Below are 20,705 nucleotides of genomic sequence, written 5' to 3' on the forward strand. Positions count from 1 at the left end.
CACACACACACACACACACACACACACACACACACACACACACACACACACACACTGGCAAACAGTAACACTAACACATGTGCACAAAATGAACACAAACACACACACCGCGCGAGAGAGAAAGACTACAGGGAGGCATGACGTCATGATGCATTAATTGACGTCAAAGACTTTCGACCGTGACGTATTCTTCTTACGCGAGCTTTATCCATAGACTTGGAAACTACGGAATTTCTACCCGTCCAAAGCGGCCTTGGGTGGCGTTTGCTCAAAAAATGGGGGCGCCAATTTTACCCACCGTATTTTTGTTAGTATGGTCCCAATTTTTGGTGAACTTCCATCTCCAACTGTGGCCCATTTTCGGGCACAAAGAATCCTTCTTTATCATGTATTATTCGGTATGCACATTTCTCAAATCGATTACAGTATTCACGACTTTCCGACCTTGACATTGTAGTGGGGGTCAAGTGGGCGTCGGCATCATTGTCCAATCAGAAATAGGGATGCGCTTCCGCTTCCTGTCCCGCCCAGTCTGCGCAAAAGAAATGGCGCAAAACTGTTTGCGCGGAAAAAGGTGATGAAAAAAAGAACACAACCTGGTTTGATAACCAAATGATTGCGATCTTGCATTCTAGCATCATTTAATGTGGAACAACGACACATCTGATAAACAAATAGCCAGTTTGTTACCAACATGAGAAACTATAGGGTTTAGAATCGAAGCGGTAAACCCGGACGCTGTTTGTACACGTAAATCCGGAGAAGCTATCGAAGTAGGTGACATGTCGTTTCACTCCGAGTGTGCCAGCACCGGCCCTCTACCCGCCAAACCCCCACTAGGCAGGGAAAGTGGTTCGACCTTGCATGAATGCAGGGCAAGTTCGAGTTTGCTAGCTAAAATTGCTGCTAGTGCTTGCCTTGTCTAGATCTGGAACTTTTTCAATTGGATTTTTTCTCTCTATTATACTGGAATAAGTGGGTGCTTTTCTAGATCTAAGCATCGACCGAATTAGATAATGATGTTCCTTGCATTGCATTCTCCTAAATCTGTTATTCTAACCAGTTTGTTTAAGAATATAATTGTTCGTTTTTTGTTGAAAAGCTTACACGATTTTTTCTTTTTTAAGTAAGTGGTTTCACACGTACAACATGAGACCCACATGCACTAGACAATGGAAGTTGAGGTCCTCGTTCAATACCACAAATGCCAGTATTATACTTCAGACTCCTTTTGTTATTACGGAATTAGAACAGGTTCGTTTTTCTAGATGGGCTACTCACCTACATCACGTTTCATGGTTGGGTTCATGTTAGTTAGCAACATGTTTTCAAATTCTCATCAGGCAATCACGGCTGACACTAAACACAGAACAGGTGGGAGAGACATAATTCAATTTACTCACCTTCCTTGCATTGTGAGACTGGCCATATGAATCTGCTGAAGTAGTTCCTGCACATATTTAATCAAATATTCATCTTAATAACGTGTTAATATCGCTTGTTCTAGCAAATCAGACTTGACAGTTTTCTGATGGCTTGCACAATTTAAGAGCTTGCCTGTCCCCAATCATTACAATAAGAAACAACATCTAGTATGCAAGTATTTTCAGGGTATGAAGGTTTTAATATAATGTCGGTTCTTCTGGGGGCATGGAGAAACACCTTACACAAAGTAGAACATACACAACAAATTTCAAACAATTGAGGTCACACCATAGTTTTACTCACAAACAAACAACAGCAATACAATAAACAGTCTGCAAACGCCTACATGTTGTCTACACTAGGTATAAAGAAACAAAGAAGCACATGAAGACGGGCTTTGTCAAGTAGACCATTATAGCGAATGAGCAACAGCTGATGATCCAGACCACCAAATTGACATGATTTCCCCTTATTCAGTTTGTGATTGTAGTCATATTGACGATGCATGACTTCAATTTTTCAAAGTAAGTCTATTGGTGCGTTTACGGATACATTCATTGTCACAATTACGACATGCTAATGTCTAACCTGAGTAAACTTCAATTCATGACTTTTTTCAAACTGGCATAGAAATTATGAGCATACCAGAATTATTTTCCTGTTAGACTGTCTTCTTCTTTTTCTTCTTCTGCGTTTGATATTCAATTCATGGCTGTCATATCGTCAGGTCAGTGGCTGCCATGAAGTCTGCAGTCTTCAGTGTCGGACTGTCAAATTAGATGATATTGTAAAGAAAGTAAGTAACATCTCATGATATTCTAACTTCAATTACATCACCTGTCTCACAGTCTGCCTCTTTAAAAATTAATGAATAATTTCAGTAACATAATTTTTGGGTAAAAATTAAAAAGGTATGAGAAATAATCCTTACTTTTTTTGTAATAACCCTCACCACCAATTGTTTTATTTCATTTCCATTTTAACAGATTTAGCACCTCTCCGAAAGCCAGAAATGCACTTTAAATCCCACGCCCCCCCCCCCCCCCCCTACATAAACTAATTAAATAACTAATTAAGGAAAAAAATCCTTACATCATAAAACGTCAGAACCCCCAAAACCACCCCCCCCCCCCCCCCCCCCCCCCACCCATCCAATAAAACCTGAATACAAAAACACTTCAAAATAAAAAATGAAAACATTTAATTCCACTTACAAAATATAAAAGTTGTTATGCTTTATTTTCATTATCTGTTTACAAACACATAAATTGCTGTGCAAATCTTTTTAAAAACATCAATGCCTGAGACACCAGTAACCTGTTTATATTGTTGACCTTGTAGCTTTTCAGTTTAAGAGGCTGTTCTGGAATCTGCACTAAAGTCAAACATAACCATGAATACCGTGGGAAAAATATTACATCACCAAGACCGAAAAAATAACACCAACCGACACTCCTCACCCTTATTTCACCCACTATGCCAACCCAAAGACTGGAAAATAATAATCAAATACAGAATGAACAAAAATGCTTGATTTCATTTCTTCAATGATAAGTTGAAAATCTTCATTCTTCATAATAATGTTATTAGCATAATGTGTAATTGCCACAATTTACAGAGTTTAATTAAAAAAAATGATGCGATAAAAATCAAAGTGAAAACATTTGTTTTTATACTGATACCTTATTTACCTTGTGGCTTGTGTGCCTCAGGTTTAGGAGCGGCTCAAACGTCCTCTGCTCCTCAGTCTGCAAGAAATTAAGCGATGGCCTGAAGGAGAATAGAAAAAGATCCTTTGTCAGCACCCTGTGTATGTGTGTGGGTGGGTGTGTTAGATAAATAGGTGGGGGGGGGGGGGGAGGTGCAATAGCTACCACGCCTAATGCAGTCTGCAAAACAAGTGCAACACTTCTACAGAGCTTTTATGATACAAACTACAAAGCTTCAAATAAGAAACACATTACAATCAAATGAAAGCTGAGCCTGTCATTGCAAAATAAGGAATATACAACAATCCAGTGGCATGTAAAATATTGTTCCTTCAGAAAGATGGCTCTGACAGCAGAAACAATTTAACTTGAAGTTTGAGTCCAAAATTATTTCTCTACATTAGTGAACGTACTTGCAGTAATACCCCTCACACATGAACTATTCACAGACTGAATAACAGTGTGTTCCCAATGTTGCTTCCGTGTATCGGTTAGATCCATCTCGGTTAGATCCATCTGCAGAGTACGGATTGTCATCCGTTTAATATTAACAAGGAAAAACAATCAGAACTTGTCATCAGTGATCAACCTACCTTGCAAGAGTGGGGTGAAACACTCACTTCCTGCCAACATGTCTGCAAAAAAAAGAGGAAACAATACCAATGGAAGCTTAAAATGGTTCTTTTGTTCAATATGTGTACACGTGCTTCATTTCTGGGGTGAAAGTGTAAAATATATTGATGGATTGATAGAACAATATTGCCTCAAGTTCACCGCACCAAAAAATACTTATCAATCAACATTGTCATCACTCGATCAGCTGTTCCATCTCTTTCATAAGTGTGTGTGTGATGGTGTGAGCGTGTGTGTGTTTGTGTACGTGTGTGTGTGTTTGTGAACAAGCGTTGAAAAAACGTATGTTTACCTTGCTCTAGATCTACCGACTTTCGTAGGCGGAGTCTTCTCTGCCGTGACAGCGGCTTCGTTTCCCTGGCAGAATTCAACATCTTGTACAGATCTGCCGGTGATTTTCATTTCCTCCGCTTCTAGAGTCACTTGATCCACAGATTTAACGAACATTGAATGTTCTTTTAGTTCTTGTGACGGAAGTAAAATCAAGGAATTAAGTGGGCATTCCTGAGCCCTCTGCTGGCTTCATGTCCACAAAGTAAATCGCACAAACTTGCAGGGTTTGGGGGGTAGTTTATTACTTTGAAGAAGAACAGCTAGTCGTCGCTGCCCGTTCAGCATTCTTCGCGCGACTTTTGTTTTGCAGAGGAAGGCATATGCAGTTTTTTTCCTGATGAATGTTGCCAGGGTGCACAAACTGAGAAAGCATTCCCGATTTTCCACAATTTTCTACTTCTTTACAGTCTTTTGCACAACATGATTTATAACTGCCGGTGTACGTCTAATTCATGATGCCAACCAGCTGGGTCAAAAGTTACGTTCGAGAAAATACTCGTTGAACTAAGTTCCAAACGAATGTCAAGGCCAGTTCTTGACTGGTTTTGAACTGAAGTTGGGCTCCAAATGAAAATAAACACTTCCTCCAGCTGCGCGACCCATTGATAACAACAGTTGGAACTGGTAGGAAGATGAACAGGTCTTGCGAACTGGCTACACACTGTTACGGTTCAAGTTTAAGTTCAAAGTAAACACTCAACTGAGGTTGCAGGTAATGGCGGACTTGACTTCCTTCATAACCAAATATCACTCTTCTGACAAAAAAACGCAAATGCTATGTTAAACCGGAAAATACGTAAACCGGAAAAGGAAGCGCATCAAAACCAAAATGGCAGCCCCCATGAAATACGAAAGGTCACGGAAAAAAGTCGTGAATAGCGTTCACGGGATACCTCCAGCTTCGCTGGGATTAACAAGTGGCTCTATCCCATCTCCCCCCTTTCCCCGTCGCGATATAACCTTGAACGGTTGAAAACGACGTTAAACACCAAATAATGAAAGAAAGAACACACACATACACACACACACACACACACACACACACACACACACACACACACACACACACACACACACACACACACACACACACACACAACCTCATCATCACCATCATCATGATCATCGTCGACATCATTATCATCATCAACAAAATATATAGAGGTTAGTGATAGCAATGCATTCTTGCTAGAAACAGCTTTTGAATGTAACTGTTCGTGACATCAGATATTTGCGAAGCTGCGCTTTGAAGTGTGTAATCGTGCTTGACCCCTTTATCTCACATGGTAGCGAATTCCAAATTGTTCAGCCCGAAAACGCTAAGCTGGTTTTATATAAATAAATACGGGGTAGCGGGGAAATTAATTTGTTTGAGCCATATCTGAGAGAGAGAGAGAGAGAGAGAGAGAGAGAGAGAGAGAGAGAGAGAGAGAGAGAGACAGAGACAGAGAGACAGAGACAGAGAGAGACAGAGAGGTGGAGAAGGGTGGGGGCGAAAGAGAGAGACAGAGACAGAGAGGTGGAGAAGGGTTGGGGCGAGAGAGAGAGAGAGAGACAGACAGACAGACAGACAGAGAGACAGACAGAGATGGGGGCGAAATCAAATCATTTTTTTTAATTTCGAGGGTTGTGGTATAAGCAATACAACGAGCTTTTTTTCAACCAGCCTCGCCCAGAGAGGGGACTAATCTAATCACATATTTACACGGATATTAACGTAGAAAAAAAGGTAGAGAAAAACAACAACATATGAATATTTACACATTACATATTATACACAAATATAAAGCGTCGTATATGTAACGTAGTGAAAACAATGCTGAATACACATGCATGAGTAAATGTGTTATTAAAGCTTTGAGTGTTTTTGTGTGGATATAATGAACACTGATGCTTTGGACAAATAAAAATATAACCAAACGAAGTCTTCCATCACTGTGATTTTTCGTAATTTAACATTAAATACAGTGAAAGGTGTATTAATTTAACATTAAATACAGCGAAAGAGAGAGAGAGAGAATTGAATTGAATTGAATTGAAATTTATTTTACGAGGGTGACAGAATAAGCAATGTATACATGCTTCTTTTCATCCGGCCCTCGCCCATTGAGGGGTAACAAACAAGAAGAAATAAAAGATAAGTTTAACAATAGTACAAATGACATATTTACCATAATTAACATGTCAAGCAACCAATAAGATATTTTAAGATGCATTGTGATTCTTTAGCAATGCTTGAAAATTATATATAACAGAGAAATAATCCTTCATGAATATATAATCATGTTTTTCAATATAATCAGAGAGTACAGTTATATTTTGCCAGCTGCTTGATAATAGTTTTTATAAGTTTTGTAAAAGAAACAGCATGTAATATTCCTTGAATGATGTTTCATGAATTCGTAATTTAATTATATTTGGAATGGCGTTCCACATAATTGCTCCAGAATATGATAGACTCGACTTGTACAGGTCAATTCTTGGAGTTGGTGTAATTAAGTTGTTACATTTTCTATAATGATTTATTTTGAAAATTGAGGCGATGAGTGTAGGGGCATTCCCTGACATAATTCTATGCATCATCACACCTTTGTTATATGCAAATCTATCTTTGATAGGAAGAATTTGCAATCGTTTATAATCAGTCATGGAAAGAGATGTATTTTTTAAAATAATTAATTTAACAGCTCGTCTATGTAAACTGCCCAAGTGTTTCAAAGAGAGAGAGAGAGAGAGAGAGAGAGAGAGAGAGAGAGAGAGAGAGAGAGAGAGAGAGAGAGAGAGAGAGAGAGAGAGAGAGAGAGAGAGAGATCTGCAAATGAGTTTAATTTGTCAGATTGATGTTTGCTTCGTCTGTTTGGCTTCTCTTGTGACAGGCTAACTAGTTTTGCAATGATGCATTTTTCATTGTTAAAAAAAGGGATACATATGATTCTCACCAACATACTTGTTCTTGGCTTCTAAGTTCTTATAACCTTTTTGTCTCCAAAAGTCTCAGTCTCAGATGCGCGTGTGTGTGTGTGTGTATAAAGTGCATGTGTGTGTGTGTGTGTGTGTTTGTTTGTTTGTTTGCTTAACGCCCAGCCGACCACGAAGGGCCATATCAGGGCGGTGCTGCTTTGACATTTAACGTGCGCCAGTGTGTGTGTGTGTGTGTGTGTTTTGTGTGTTTGTGTGTGTGTGTGTGTGTTTTGTGTTTGTGTGTGTGTGTGAGAGAGCCCGTTTTGTTTTATCTTCGTCAGTGTAACTTATGAAGCAACGCGTACATCATTTACATTTAGTATGCGGTAAGATATATCAGTTCTCCCCCTTCCATCCACGAGGTATAACCCCACAAGCAGGCCGTTACATATTTTCTGAATAGTTTCTTCATTACACAAAAACATAATTCCAGCTGATTCTTATCAACCAACAGAGATAAGATGCCCAGAGTGCTACAAAACCACTAGAATGTACACTGGCCAGGCTGTGGGATGGGCACAGCGAAATGGCGGCCAGGCAGCTGGTCGTTGCTGCAATCGTTTCCGCTGCCAGCATAGCGCTTGGTGGCTCTATTCTATATCTCTGTGGGTGTCACCTATGATGCTTCCTTCATCGATGACAGAATTGTCTTTGTTGGGGTTCCATAAACAGATGGAATAGATGCTGTGGTAGTTTCACCTAAAGGAGCAGTGTCTGACATATATATTACACTAGAGGAATACCCGGCTTCGCCGGGGTGAATCGCGAGACAGAGACAGACAGCGTGGCGGTTCATCACAATCACCTCTGCAGGCGAAGTCCTGTCAAAAGGGATTGAGAATTTTAGAGCTTATTTCTTAGCCCTATATTATCTGTTGTGGCTTCTCAAATGCCAGAACATACAGACAGACAAAAGCCGCTAGACCCCATCACAAACAGAACTCTACAATCCACAGGTTTTTGCCCACACACACACACACAAACACACACACAGAGAAGCCGTATATATATATATATATATATCTATATCTATAAATATATAGAGATAGGTGAGAGTGTATTTTTCGCGTGGCTATAAATTGATTCGACCTTTTCACTTTGACAGTAAGAACAACTTACGGGTGCAAGGGAAGCGTTCTGGACAGCGCAGTGACATTCTAAAAATAGTTACTCAGAAACGGGAATTTGGGGTGAACGGCGCGAGACAGAGACAGACAGCGTGGCGGTTCACCACAATCACCTTTGAAGGCGAAGTCCTGTCAAACGGGATTGAGAATTTTAGAGCTTATTTCTTAGCCCTATATTATCTGCTGTGGCTTCTCACATGCCAGAACATACAGACAGTTAGTTAAAATTAATATTAAAAGTCCTACGGTTTTGAGCCATTAAGGACTTGAGTGTTTGTCCGCTTTCAAAAAGAGGAAAGAAAGAAACAAAAAATAAGGAGAGGAGGGCAGGGGGTGGGGTTGAGTTGATAATGCTCTGTGGAATTTGTTAAAATGAAAAGTAGTTAAGATGTTTCTTGGTAAGAATTATAAGTCTGTATTCTATATCTTGAATAACGGGCGTGTAATATTATTTTTTTTTTATTTCAAATCGAGTTAAAAAGTGGAACCTTTCAGGATCACCAATAAAACCAAATAGATGAGCAAGTAAGAGGAACACGAACAATAAATCTCAAAACTTTTTACAAATAAAAGGATTAAGATGTAAGCCACGAAGGCCGTGGTAATAAAAACAATATGTACAGTTTGGCGACTAGTGGGCCTTGGGAGAGGATATGTTGTCTAGAAGGTAGTCGCTGGAATCAGGAGGGATGGCGGGAGCCACTCGACCTCAAACTGAAACACGCTGATGTGATAATCTGGGCTTAGTTATACCCACAGCCCCATGTCCGAGTCCCTGACCAGTCGGCACAGCAGCAAGCTGTGTGACCAGCCCAGAGAACTGCTACTGCGCAGATAATCCTGGAGACTCAGACCATGGAGCTGCATATGGTCATATAAGGTTTTAAAGGTAATTCTATTTGTAGCGCATGGAGCGAAAATGTGTTGAAATGAATAGGGTTCTCCACAATGGCAGGACTTGTTAAAGATATGGAAGCGGCGGCAGCCGCCGGCACGGAGGCGTCTGAAGATAGTGAGGAGGTTTGTTGGGAGATCGGGGTGTAGATCGTTCATATCAATGGGTTGATAGGACAGAGATGTTACGTACTGACTTCGAATGAGTTTACGGATTTTACTGTAGAACTCGGTTACTGAGTAGCCGATGTTAGTGTTAGCTGGGCTAGATTCTGCCGCTTCTTTGGCAGCGACATCCGCCAGTTCATTTCCCCGGACCCCTACGTGAGAGGGGACCCAGAGAAATGATACGGATGTGCCGGATGAGATTAACTGGTGACATATAAAGAGGATTTCTCTTTGTAGCTATGCCCGATTTGATGTGTTTCGATGCAGAGCTTGTAATGAAGAGCGCGAGTCAGAGCAGAAAACTACCGCACGCGGTGTGACTGGGAGGTCATTTATAAAAGTGCATGCCATGAGCAAGGCAAATAGCTCGGCTGAGAATATGGAGATGTCTTTATTAAGAGTATATTTCCTTGAGATTTTGAGATCTGGGATCACAAAGGCGCAGCCAACGCTGCCGTCTGCAAATTTGGATCCGTCAGTAAAGACTTTTAAATGCTCCGAGAATTTGTAGTTTAGGGTTTCTTTTGTAACAGTAGCTAGGTAGACGGGGTTATCTTTTTTGGTAGTATTATCTTCACTGTCGTATATGATAGTAGGGGTTTCCTCAAGCCAAGGCGGGTAGGAGGGCGGGGGGACCCTGGCCAGCTCACTGACCTTCACCCCGCTATCGGCTAGAATGCGGTTTACTGTGTCGGATAAGGGTAGCGTTTTGGCCAAGAGTTGAGTGCTATGTTTGGTGTTGGCCTCATAATTTTGGTGCTGAGGAAAAAAGTCAGTCAGGACCTCGCAGGCAGAGTTCTCTACCGCGTGGGCTCTGACAGCATACTGAGCTGAACGGAGTTTTATCTCATCCACAAGGGGCAGCCACCCACACTCGCTGTAGACTCGACTCTTACTCGCTTGTTGGGAGAGTCCCAGAGCTATTTTGAGCGCCCTGCACTCTATAATAGCCAGTTTTTTTCATGAGCGCCGGGCGCGTCGCGAAATAAGCTTCGCACCCGTAAAGGAGGCGGGAGCGAATTAATGCCCGCACTACCTCTGTGACACACTTACGTCCTCTGGCCCAGGATTGGGACGCCAGGTAGCGTATGATATAAAGATCCTTGTTGGCCTTATTGATCAGATGTTCGATATGACTGGTCCAGTTAAGTCGGGTATCGATGATAACGCCGAGGAACTTAACTTCTGAGCTCGGTTTGATGATATCACAACCTATCTTTATACTGCAGTTCCTGTACAGTTGTCTACGGGAGACAACAAGAAAGACTGTTTTATTTGAGGCTAGTTGGAAGCCGTTGGTGTACATATATTGACAGAGGTTGTCGATTATAGTTTGGTAAGAAGATAAGTCAACAGTGTTGGTAACTCTGTTATGGCGTGGTCTATTAGTGTCTATTAAGGCGAGGTCGTCCGCATACAGAAGTACACTGGCACCGTCAACCTTAACAGAAGTAATGTCATAGAGCATGATGCTGAATAAGTTTGGCGCGATGATACTGCCCTGGGGAACCCCCATGTCCAGCGCATGGGTTTCGGACACCGAAGAGCCCACTCGGACAGACATCTTGCGATTGCTGATGAAGTTTTTGATGAATTGGTACATGTGGCCAGAGACACCGATTCTGCCGAGTTTTAGGAGTAGACGAGCATGCCAGACGCTGTCGTACGCAGATTTAATATCAAAGAAGGTTCCAAGAAGAGAATTATTACTATGTGCCAAGGTCTTTTTGATTTTTTCAGTGACGTGCACAATGTGGTCCGCACACGAACGACCTTGCCTAAAACCTGCCTGGCATGTAGGAATGATATTGTGTTTATTGAGGTGGAACTCCAGCCTCTGGTTCACCACACGCTCAAAGATCTTGCTGAGGTGGGGGGTTAGTGATATGGGGCGGTAACTGCCAGGTAGATTGCCCGGTTTTCCGCTCTTCAATACTGCTACTACTTGTGAGTCTGACCACGCTGCGGGGATAGTATCCTTTAACCAGCATACAGACAGACAAAAGCCGCTAGACCACATCACAAACAGAACTCTACAATACACAGGTTTTTGCCCACACACACACACAAACACACACACACACACAGAGAAGCCGTATATATATATGCATATCTGTATCTATAAATATATAGAGATAGGTGAGAGTGTATTTTTCGCGTGGCTATAAATTGATTCGACCTTTTCACTTTGACAGTAAGAACAACTTACGGGTGCAAGGGAAGCGTTGTGGACAGCGCAGTGGACAGCGCAGTGACATTCTAAAAATAGTAATAGTAACTTACAACTGAACGGGAAAGCCACACGAAGGAAGGGAGATAAACGCCAAACACTGGAGAAGATAAGGAAGAGTTACTTATAATGGTGAAATGAACACAAAAACCAAAATCAGTTCAGCGCTGCGCGCTGAGAGCACGTGTTGAAATATCTCATCGATGATATTGTGTCCGGGGTGTAGCTGAATACGGTGTCCAAATTTGAAAAAGATCCACCGAGAACTTTGGCGTTGTGATGTGGTGTAGCGGCTATGGTGTGTCGGTATGGGGGCCCGGGTAGCTGAGGTGGAACCCAAATCGGTTCAGCGCTGCGCGCTGAGAGCACGTGTTGAAATATCGACCAGGTTGTGTCCTGTACCGGGTCAACCTGAATATGCCCACCAAATTTGAAGCAGATCCATCGAGAACTTTGGCCGTGCATGGCGAATACACAAATACACAAACACACAAATACACAGATACACAGACACACAGACACAAGTCGTATATATATATAGATATACTAGATGAATACCCGCTTCGCCGGGTAGCCGGCTTCGCCGGGTAGCCGGCTTCGCCGGGAAGTAGTACTTAGAGCCGTACGCCGGCTTCGCCGGGTCCGAACAATGGACCCGCCAAGCTCGCCAAGCTTAGGTCCCTCCCAGATTCGTGGAATGGGAACAGCACGAAAATGATTCAGTGGCCATAATGCCATTCCTGACCATATCGAGTCCCATCCTTGTCGACGAATGTAACCATGTTAATCACCTTTGGAGGCGAACTCCACTCAAACAGGACTGAGCAAGTTATGGCTTCTCAAAGGAAGGCCAGTACATAAAATTACACAAAAGCCGCCAGACCACATCACAAACAGAACTGAACAATGCACAGGTGTTGCTCACATAGACACACATACACACACACACACACACACACACACACACACACACACACACACACACAGAGAAGCCGTATCTATAGAGAGATAGATGACAGTGTATTTTTCGCGTGGCTATAAATTGATTCGACCTTTGCACTTTGACAGTGAGGATAATTTACGGGTCCAATTTACGTTCTGGACACTGCGTTGACCTTCTAAAAATAGTAACAGTAACAGAACGCCGGGAATATCCGAAGACGCTCCACTCACACTATATTAGTGCACCATACGAAGGAAGGGAGGTAAACGCTGAAAACCTGGAGAAGATGAGAAGATAAGGAAGAGTTACTTATAATGGTGAAATGAACACAAAAACCAAAATCATTTCAGCGCTGCGCGCTGAGAGCACGTGTTGAAATATCTCATCGATGATATTGTGTCCGGGGTGTAGCTGAATACGGTGTCCAAATTTGAAAAAGATCCACCGAGAACTTTGGCTTTGGTGTGTCGGTATGGGGGCCCGGGTAGCTGAGGTGGAACCAAAATAGCTGAGGTGGAACCAAAATCGGTTCCGCGCTGCGCGCTGAGAGCACGTGTTCAAATATCGACCAGGTTGTGTCGTGTCCCGGGTCTACCTGAATATGCCCACCAAATTTGAAGCAGATCCATCGAGAACTTTGGCCGTGCATGGCGAATACACACATACACAAACACACAAATACACAAATACACAGATACACAAACACACACACAGACACAAGTCGTATATATATATAGAAGCTGATGTGAATTATACCTACAGGGTAACAGAAACTGTTGAAGCACACACAGGAGAAAGATGTACAGGTGTTGGGTAGCTTGATTCATTTTTGAGGGGTGGAATCACAATCAGCAAGTATTGGAGTTGATGCATGACTCGAACAGGAGGATAAACCCCATTCACCAGGCCATGTTCTCAAAAGGATCTTTGATTGAAGAAACAGCACAATCGTCATATTTTGGGGTAGATTTTGCCAATGGAGACGCATCAAAGTCATCAGGTTTCACTTTTAGCATTGGCAGAAAAGAGATTATGCAACTGTAATCCGACCGGCACACGGTTGGCCTAGTGGTAAGGCGTCCGCCCTGTGATCGGGAGGTCGTGGGTTCGAACCCCGGCCGGGTCATACCTAAGACTTTAAAATTGGCAATCTAGTGGCTGCTCCGCCTGGCGTCTGGCATTATGGGGTTAGTGCTAGGACTGGTTGGTCCGGTGTCAGAATAATGTGACTGGGTGAGACATGAAGCCTGTGCTGCGACTTCTGTCTTGTGTGTGGCGCACGTTATATGTCAAAGCAGCACCGCCCTGATATGGCCCTTCGTGGTCGGCTGGGCGTTAAGCAAACAAACAAACAAACAAAAAACTGTAATCCGTGAATCCGAAGGACAGTCTCCTGAAATGCATGGTGCTTCTTACTTGCCTGGACGGCCTGATTCATCTCCTTTCAAACAGCGTGTGCAAAAGACATGGATACTATGAATGTTATCTCCTTTGAACAGGCAATTACTACATGTACTTCTATTTTAAAATTATTAACCGATAATTAAAAAAAAAGGTAATTGCCTCCGTATTATCGCTTCTGCGTTAAAACTTTGGATAGTTTTCGTGTTTCTATTCACACAAACAAATGAAACATTAGTACTTGATTACACTGAATATCCTGAAAGTAACCAAAAGCTTTTGTCACAGTAATTAAGAAGTAAGTAAGTGTGTATGTGTGTGTGTGTTGGTACTTACCAAACTTTGTACAGGGAGACTTAGTTTCTTGGGTTTCAAGAGTTATTTGCTGAAGCGCGCTTTCCTGCTTACCGCAGAATGCTATTGCGCTATTCTGCCTCGTCAATTTAACTTCGTGTTGCACGGGAAAACTGCCGCCAGGATTGACGAAGCTGTGTTGTCTCGATTAAAAAAAAATGCAGTGCGGTTTCATTCTGGGATTTCAACAGCTTGACTAAATGTAGTAATATTTCGCCTTACGCGACTTGTTTTGTGTTGCCATGTGCTGGATTTTGACGGCGAGCCCCCAATTGATAAATTGTTCAGATCAGAGTGATAGGCATGGTCGTCGTAAAAACGTAGAGCAGTGCTGTGTGACGGGGGTCATAAAAAAAAACGACTGTACTGCGCCATGACCAGGCTAGGCTTGTTTTGTGCAGTTCAAAATAAGCGTAGGGAGAGCGCGCAGCTTCGCGACCTAGCACATCCCACCCCGACCAAGCTACGCTCATGGAGATCTTCCCACGTTTGGCCCACGATTGGCCAGGCTCTCCGAAAATTTTACAACGGAGTAGAAGCAGCGTCCCTGTGTGACTGGGGTATAAGCTTCTTGGCTGCAATGCAGTCCCACAGTAAAAAAAATGTGCTTTACCAAAATGTCAATCAATTTGATTCAAAAATTAGATTGTGACAGTACCGCCTGAACTTTTAGTAAGGGCCAGATATGACGTCATCAAAGACATTTTATCAAAACAATGCAAAAGAATGGTTTTACGTCATTACATTGTTTAAAAATAATAACAGGTGATGACTGCAAAATGTTCGCTTGACTACAACATTCACATTGCACCACATTCTAAGATTGAACAAGTCGCGTAAGGCGAAACTACTACATTTAGTCAAGTTGTGGAACTCACAGAATGAAACTGAACGCACTGCATTTTTTCACAATGACCGTTGTCCGCCGCTAGTGCAAAAGGCAGTAAAAAATGACGAGCCTGTTTAGCGCGGTAGCGGTTGCGCTGTGCTGCATAGCACGCGTTACTGTACCTCTCTTCGTTTTAACTTTCTGAACGTGTTTTTAATCCAAACATATCATATATATATGTTTTTGTAATCAGGAACCGACAAGGAATAAGATGAAATTGTTTTTAAAACGATTTCGGAAATTTAATTTTAATCATAATTTTTAATTTTCAGAGCTTGTTTTTAATCCGAATATAACATAATTTTATTTGTATGTTTTTGGAATCAGAACATGATGAAGAATAACATAAAAGTAATTTTAGATCGTTTTATAAAAAAATAATTTTAATTACAATTTTCAGATTTTAAATGACCAAAGTCATTAATTCATTTTTAAGCCTCCATGCTGAAGTGCAATACCGAAGTCCGGCCTTCGTCGAAGATTGCTTGACCAAAATTTCAATCAATTTGATTAAAAAATGAAGGTGTGACAGTGCCGCCTCAACTTTTACAAAAAGCCGGATATGACGTCATAAAAGACATTTATCGAAAAAATGAAAAAAACCGTCTGGGGATATCATACCCAGGAACTCTCATGTAAAATTTCATAAAAATCGGTCCAGTAGTTTACTCTGAATCGCTCTACACACACACACGCACAGACACACACACACACACACACAGAGACACACATACACCACGACCCTCGTCTCGATTCCCCCTCTATGTTAAAACATTTAGTCAAAACTTGACTAAATGTAAAAACACAGGCAATCGATCGCAAGCAGTCAATGAATGTATCTATTTTTACACATGAAATTGCTTCTAATGAAGTTAGAACTTAGCGTCACAGTGGTTTCCGATCGTGAGAATTCGGATTATTAGAGACAGACCGCAAAAAACATGTTCTAAAAGAGAAATATACCGAGATATTCTTCAAGCAGCCAGTTTTTCTGCTGCCTATCAACGGACAGGAAGTGCAAAATTGGTCACATCATGTACATTCGTTTTGAATGCTGGGTATAATTGACGAATAGGCTTGTTCGAATTCCGGTCCTGAGAAAAAATGAGACAGACACCTTGTCCGAGTGACAACATGACAATTTGCTAGCAAAGTAAGCCACATAGATCTATTTAAAACCATTTCATGTCAAGTTTTTAAAAAAATTGATATTGTTATAAAATTGAACGTATTTTGAGTCCGAAATGTTTGCCAGTCGGAGTCATTCAAACTGAATTAATTAGTAAATATGACCGCTAATTTCTCATTCGATTGTGTAGACGAAAAAACCCTTGCATTCAATCGTTTTTATCAGGGTGTTTATCTAACTCAGTTGTTTTTGTTTCTTATGAAAATGTAACTGCGTTGCTTTGTATTTTATTTTCAGGCGCCTTTGTATGCGCAATGTTTCAAACACCATTGATTGATTGTTTAAAGAGGAACATCCTGTCTGTGTCATTTCTCACGATCCCAACAACTTTTTCGCACGTAGTACAGACAATCTTGACTCGAATTCGAGTACAGTTTATTTGTCCTTGTGTACTACAATGACACTTAGCATGCATCAGTAAAAATTCACGTTATAATAAAAGGAGGTTTTTTATGGAATGTGAGAGTTACGGACATAGCCAACACTGGAGACTGTGAAACCTGCCTTACAGCTGAAAGACATGCCCACTAACCAAACCTACCATTGCGTATTTAAACTGCAGTGTCCTAAATGTTTTGAGAGCCATCCAAACAAAACTGCACTTATCTTGTTTTTGGATGTTGCCCTACCTTAGTGATTCCGAGATAAAACTAGAACATGTACGTAAGTGTGTTATCTGGATTCTAATACGGCACCATGGGAATACTTTGCCTGGATTTAAGCAACTACAAGAAAATACAGACTTGTGAATTAGTTATCTTTTAAAAGTATTTTAATCAAATCTGCACTGAATTCCTTTTACATCATCAAATGTACACTTATGGTTCTAAAGCTAAATACTTGGTGCCATGACAATAACAATTAAGTAGATGTGCAACGCCAAGGCACTGCATACCCCAGCGAAAGACAAACCTCTCTCTCTCTCTCTCTCTCTCTCTCTCTCTCTCTCTCTCTCTCTCTCTCTCTCTCTCTCTCTCTCTCTCTCTCTCAAACACACACACACACACACACACACACACACACACACACACACACACACACACACACACACACACACACACACACACCCCAAGTTACACACATTATTATTCTCTTATTATTCTCTTTATTTATATAGCGCCTTATCCGAAGTTCAAAGCGCTTTGAAAGTTCATACACACTCACTCACACGCACTCACTCACTCTCTCACACACACTTCACTGTACACACAAAACACACCCCCATACGCACATATAGACAGACGGACATACACACCTTTACAAACAAACACACATACACACACACAAACACTTACGCACACGCACAAACACAAACCAACCACTCTCTCTCTCTCTCTTTCTCTCTCTCTTTATCTCTTATACAAACAGACACACACCCACACAAACACACACACATGTACATACGCACGCATGTACGCACGCACACACCCACAGACACACACAGACACACACACACACACACACACATTGACTCACACAAATCTCATACACACAATACACACACTCATACGCACATACACGGTTGGCCTAGTGGTAAGGCGTCCGCCCCGTGATCGGGAGGTCGTGGGTTAGAACCCAGGCCGGGTCATACCTAAGACTTTAAAATTGGCAATCTAGTGGGTGCTCCGCCTGGCGGCTGGCATTATGGGGTTAGTGCATGCTAGGACTGGTTGGTCCGGTGTCAGAATAATGTGACTGGGAGAGACATGAAGCCTGTGCTGCGACTTCTGCCTTTTGTGTGGCGCACGTTATATCTCAAAGCAGCACCGCCCTGATAATTATGGAAACAAACAAACAAATACGCACATAGACAGACGGACACACACACCTTTACAAACAAACACATATACACACTCATACACACACAAACATACACACACACATTCACACACACACACACACTCCGGTTGGTCCGGTATCAGAATAATGTGACTGGGTGAGACATGAAGCCTGTGCTGCGACTTCTGTCTTGTGTGTGGCGCACGTTATATGTCAAAGCAGCACCGCCCTGATATGGCCCTTCGTGGTCGGCTGGACGTTAAGCAAACAAACAAACAAACACCCACACACACACACACTGTACATACGCACGCACACACACACACACATTGACTGACACAAATCTCATACACACATAACACACACTTATACGCACATAGACCGGCACGGTTGGCCTGGTGGTAATTCCACATGTGTGCTTTCGCGACCGAGCCAGCCACCCGGTTGACATGTAATTATAGTGCACGGTCATATTACGTCCACTATCAGTTCACACGTACTGAGGATTTTGTTTCTCTCTTGGTTTATGCTTGGTTTGATATGCCGAGAAGAGAGACTTACTGATCTTGTCGGACTCCGTATTGGCATTAACAACCGTGACAAGAATGCAATTGGATCATCCTCTCCTCTCATCCAATAGATACACGCTTTTGTTTTTACTAAAGAAGGCGACAAGAAAGTGTTTGTATGGGTACTCTCCCATGGGAGAAGTCGAGCTAACTTGGCAGCTGATGGAGCTGCTAAAGAAGCAAGATACATGTTCATCACCGTTGAACACACCCAGTCTTCAGATTTCAAATCTCGCACAAACCAGTACTTCAGACACCTGTGGTAGAGTGAGAAAAAAACAACTTCACACGATCCTCTATCAGCTGTTCGACAGCTTACATCAATGCCGCCTCGATAGAAGAGAAGATACGATCATATTTCAACTTTACATCGGCCACATGCATTAATGTTGAAGGGTGAAGAGTCGTCTTATTGTTTTGGATGAAATGGACATTGGACCATTGAACATGTTCTTACCAAGTGTGTGCACGTACTAGAAATTCAAGACAAACAATACAGTGCAGAAACCCTGCAGAGTTTATTTCGTGATGTCTCCCAAGACATTTTCTGAAAACATTATATAGGGCATTAACATTCTTCTAACAAGATTTAAAGACACAGATTTGAAAAGATATGAGATTTGTATAACCTTCGTCATTTTTACTCTTATAGACATAAACTAAACGAAATTATTTTTTACGAGTTCAAACACTTTTTCCGTATCATTGCATAACAACAGTAAAAAATACTTGTAACTTTCTACAATTTTACTCAAAGTACGACTAACCTGTTGGCAAAGTATTCTGAAAGTTTAAAAGCAATGTACCACGGCATTGCTGAAATACAGCGCTTATTGTCGTGAAACCCCTCAAAATTGACGCAAAAACTTCCATTATTGACCGCTCATGTGATCGACACCTGCATCAGTAGAAATAGCATAGCACACGAAATACGTAAGCTAGCCAAACAAAACAACATGTTCTGATAATTGATAATTGATTTGATTTTCGTATTGTATGACAATGTTGCAATTAAAGTTTTGCCTATTGTCAGTGTTCGTTGATTTGTAATTGGTCCAGTAATTGAACATATATCTCACAGTGCCGTATTTAAAGACTTCTTGAACATTTGTTGCTGTCAGATGCCAACAACTTGCATTCAAACCGGTTGTTTAATATGATATGCATCAAAGCACATCCATCTTGTCATAGAGATGTGGACTAACCTAATTATGCTTAGTGCACCTTGTGATTTTGGTGGCTCTGCACGAAAGAATGACGGAAATAGATCAATTCATGGTTATGTAGTTGGAAAACACAAGAATACCACACTCAAAGCTTGTATGTTACAGCTTTCATGAAGTTTTGGTTTTAATGATGTAACCGGGTGCCGAAACACTACGATCACCTCGGGAGGCGAAGTGCAATCAAACAGGATTGAAAATGTTAGGGCTAATTTCTTAGCCCTATAAAAACTGTTATGCAAACCCGAAGGTTTCCATGAACATACAGACAATCGGAAACCACCAGGCACCATCACAAACAGAATTCCACAATCCAGAGGTGTTGACTTAAAGGCCAACAACTCGGGTGCAGAATCTGCTGTGAAAGGAGCGGTAGCCTCCCCTGTCACAATCGCCCCCGTTTGAATGAACTCCGTCCCGAAGTTCCGAACCGGGGGACCACTGTCCATCCCAAGTTCGCAGAATGGGAACAGTACGAAAATGTTCAGTGGTCATATTATGCCATTACCTGAACAAATCATGCCGAGTCCCATCCCTGCTCGCAAGCGCCAGATGTAACCGGGTGCCGAAACACCACGATAACCCGGGAGACGAAGTGCAATCAAACAGGATTGAAAATGTCTTAGCCCTATAAAAACTGTTATGCAAACCCGAAGGTTTCCATGAACATACAGACAATCGGAAACCACCAGACCCCATCACAAACAGAATTCCACAACCCAGAGGTGTTGACTTAAAGGCCAACAACTCGGGTGTAGAGTCTGTCGTGAAAGGAGCGGTAGCCTCCCCTGTCACAAGGAGATGCAAGTTATGGGCACTGTGAGCTATATTTTCAATAATCAATGTAATGCAGCAAAAAGAAGAATACATGAGCTACA

At 41.8% G+C, this 20,705-nt stretch overlaps 1 long non-coding RNA gene across 2 annotated transcripts; it reads right to left on the minus strand.

Annotated features, from left to right (window-relative positions):
- Nucleotides 1-1,265: 1,265 nt before the first annotated feature.
- On the minus strand, nt 1,266-5,104 carry LOC138979993 (uncharacterized). 2 transcript variants are annotated; one of them, XR_011460205.1, is made up of 5 exons: nt 4,060-5,104; nt 3,728-3,769; nt 3,117-3,195; nt 2,071-2,192; nt 1,266-1,450 (listed from the first exon to the last, which is right to left on the minus strand). It is a non-coding gene; the product is annotated as an uncharacterized lncRNA (long non-coding RNA). The 2 variants fall into 2 exon arrangements; XR_011460204.1 differs by lacking the exon at nt 4,060-5,104 and having other exon boundaries at nt 1,269-1,450; nt 3,728-4,036.
- Between the last annotated feature and the right edge of the window lie 15,601 nt (nt 5,105-20,705).

This window comes from Littorina saxatilis, linkage group LG11, assembly GCF_037325665.1.
Source record: "Littorina saxatilis isolate snail1 linkage group LG11, US_GU_Lsax_2.0, whole genome shotgun sequence".
NCBI lineage: Eukaryota > Metazoa > Mollusca > Gastropoda > Littorinimorpha > Littorinidae > Littorina > Littorina saxatilis.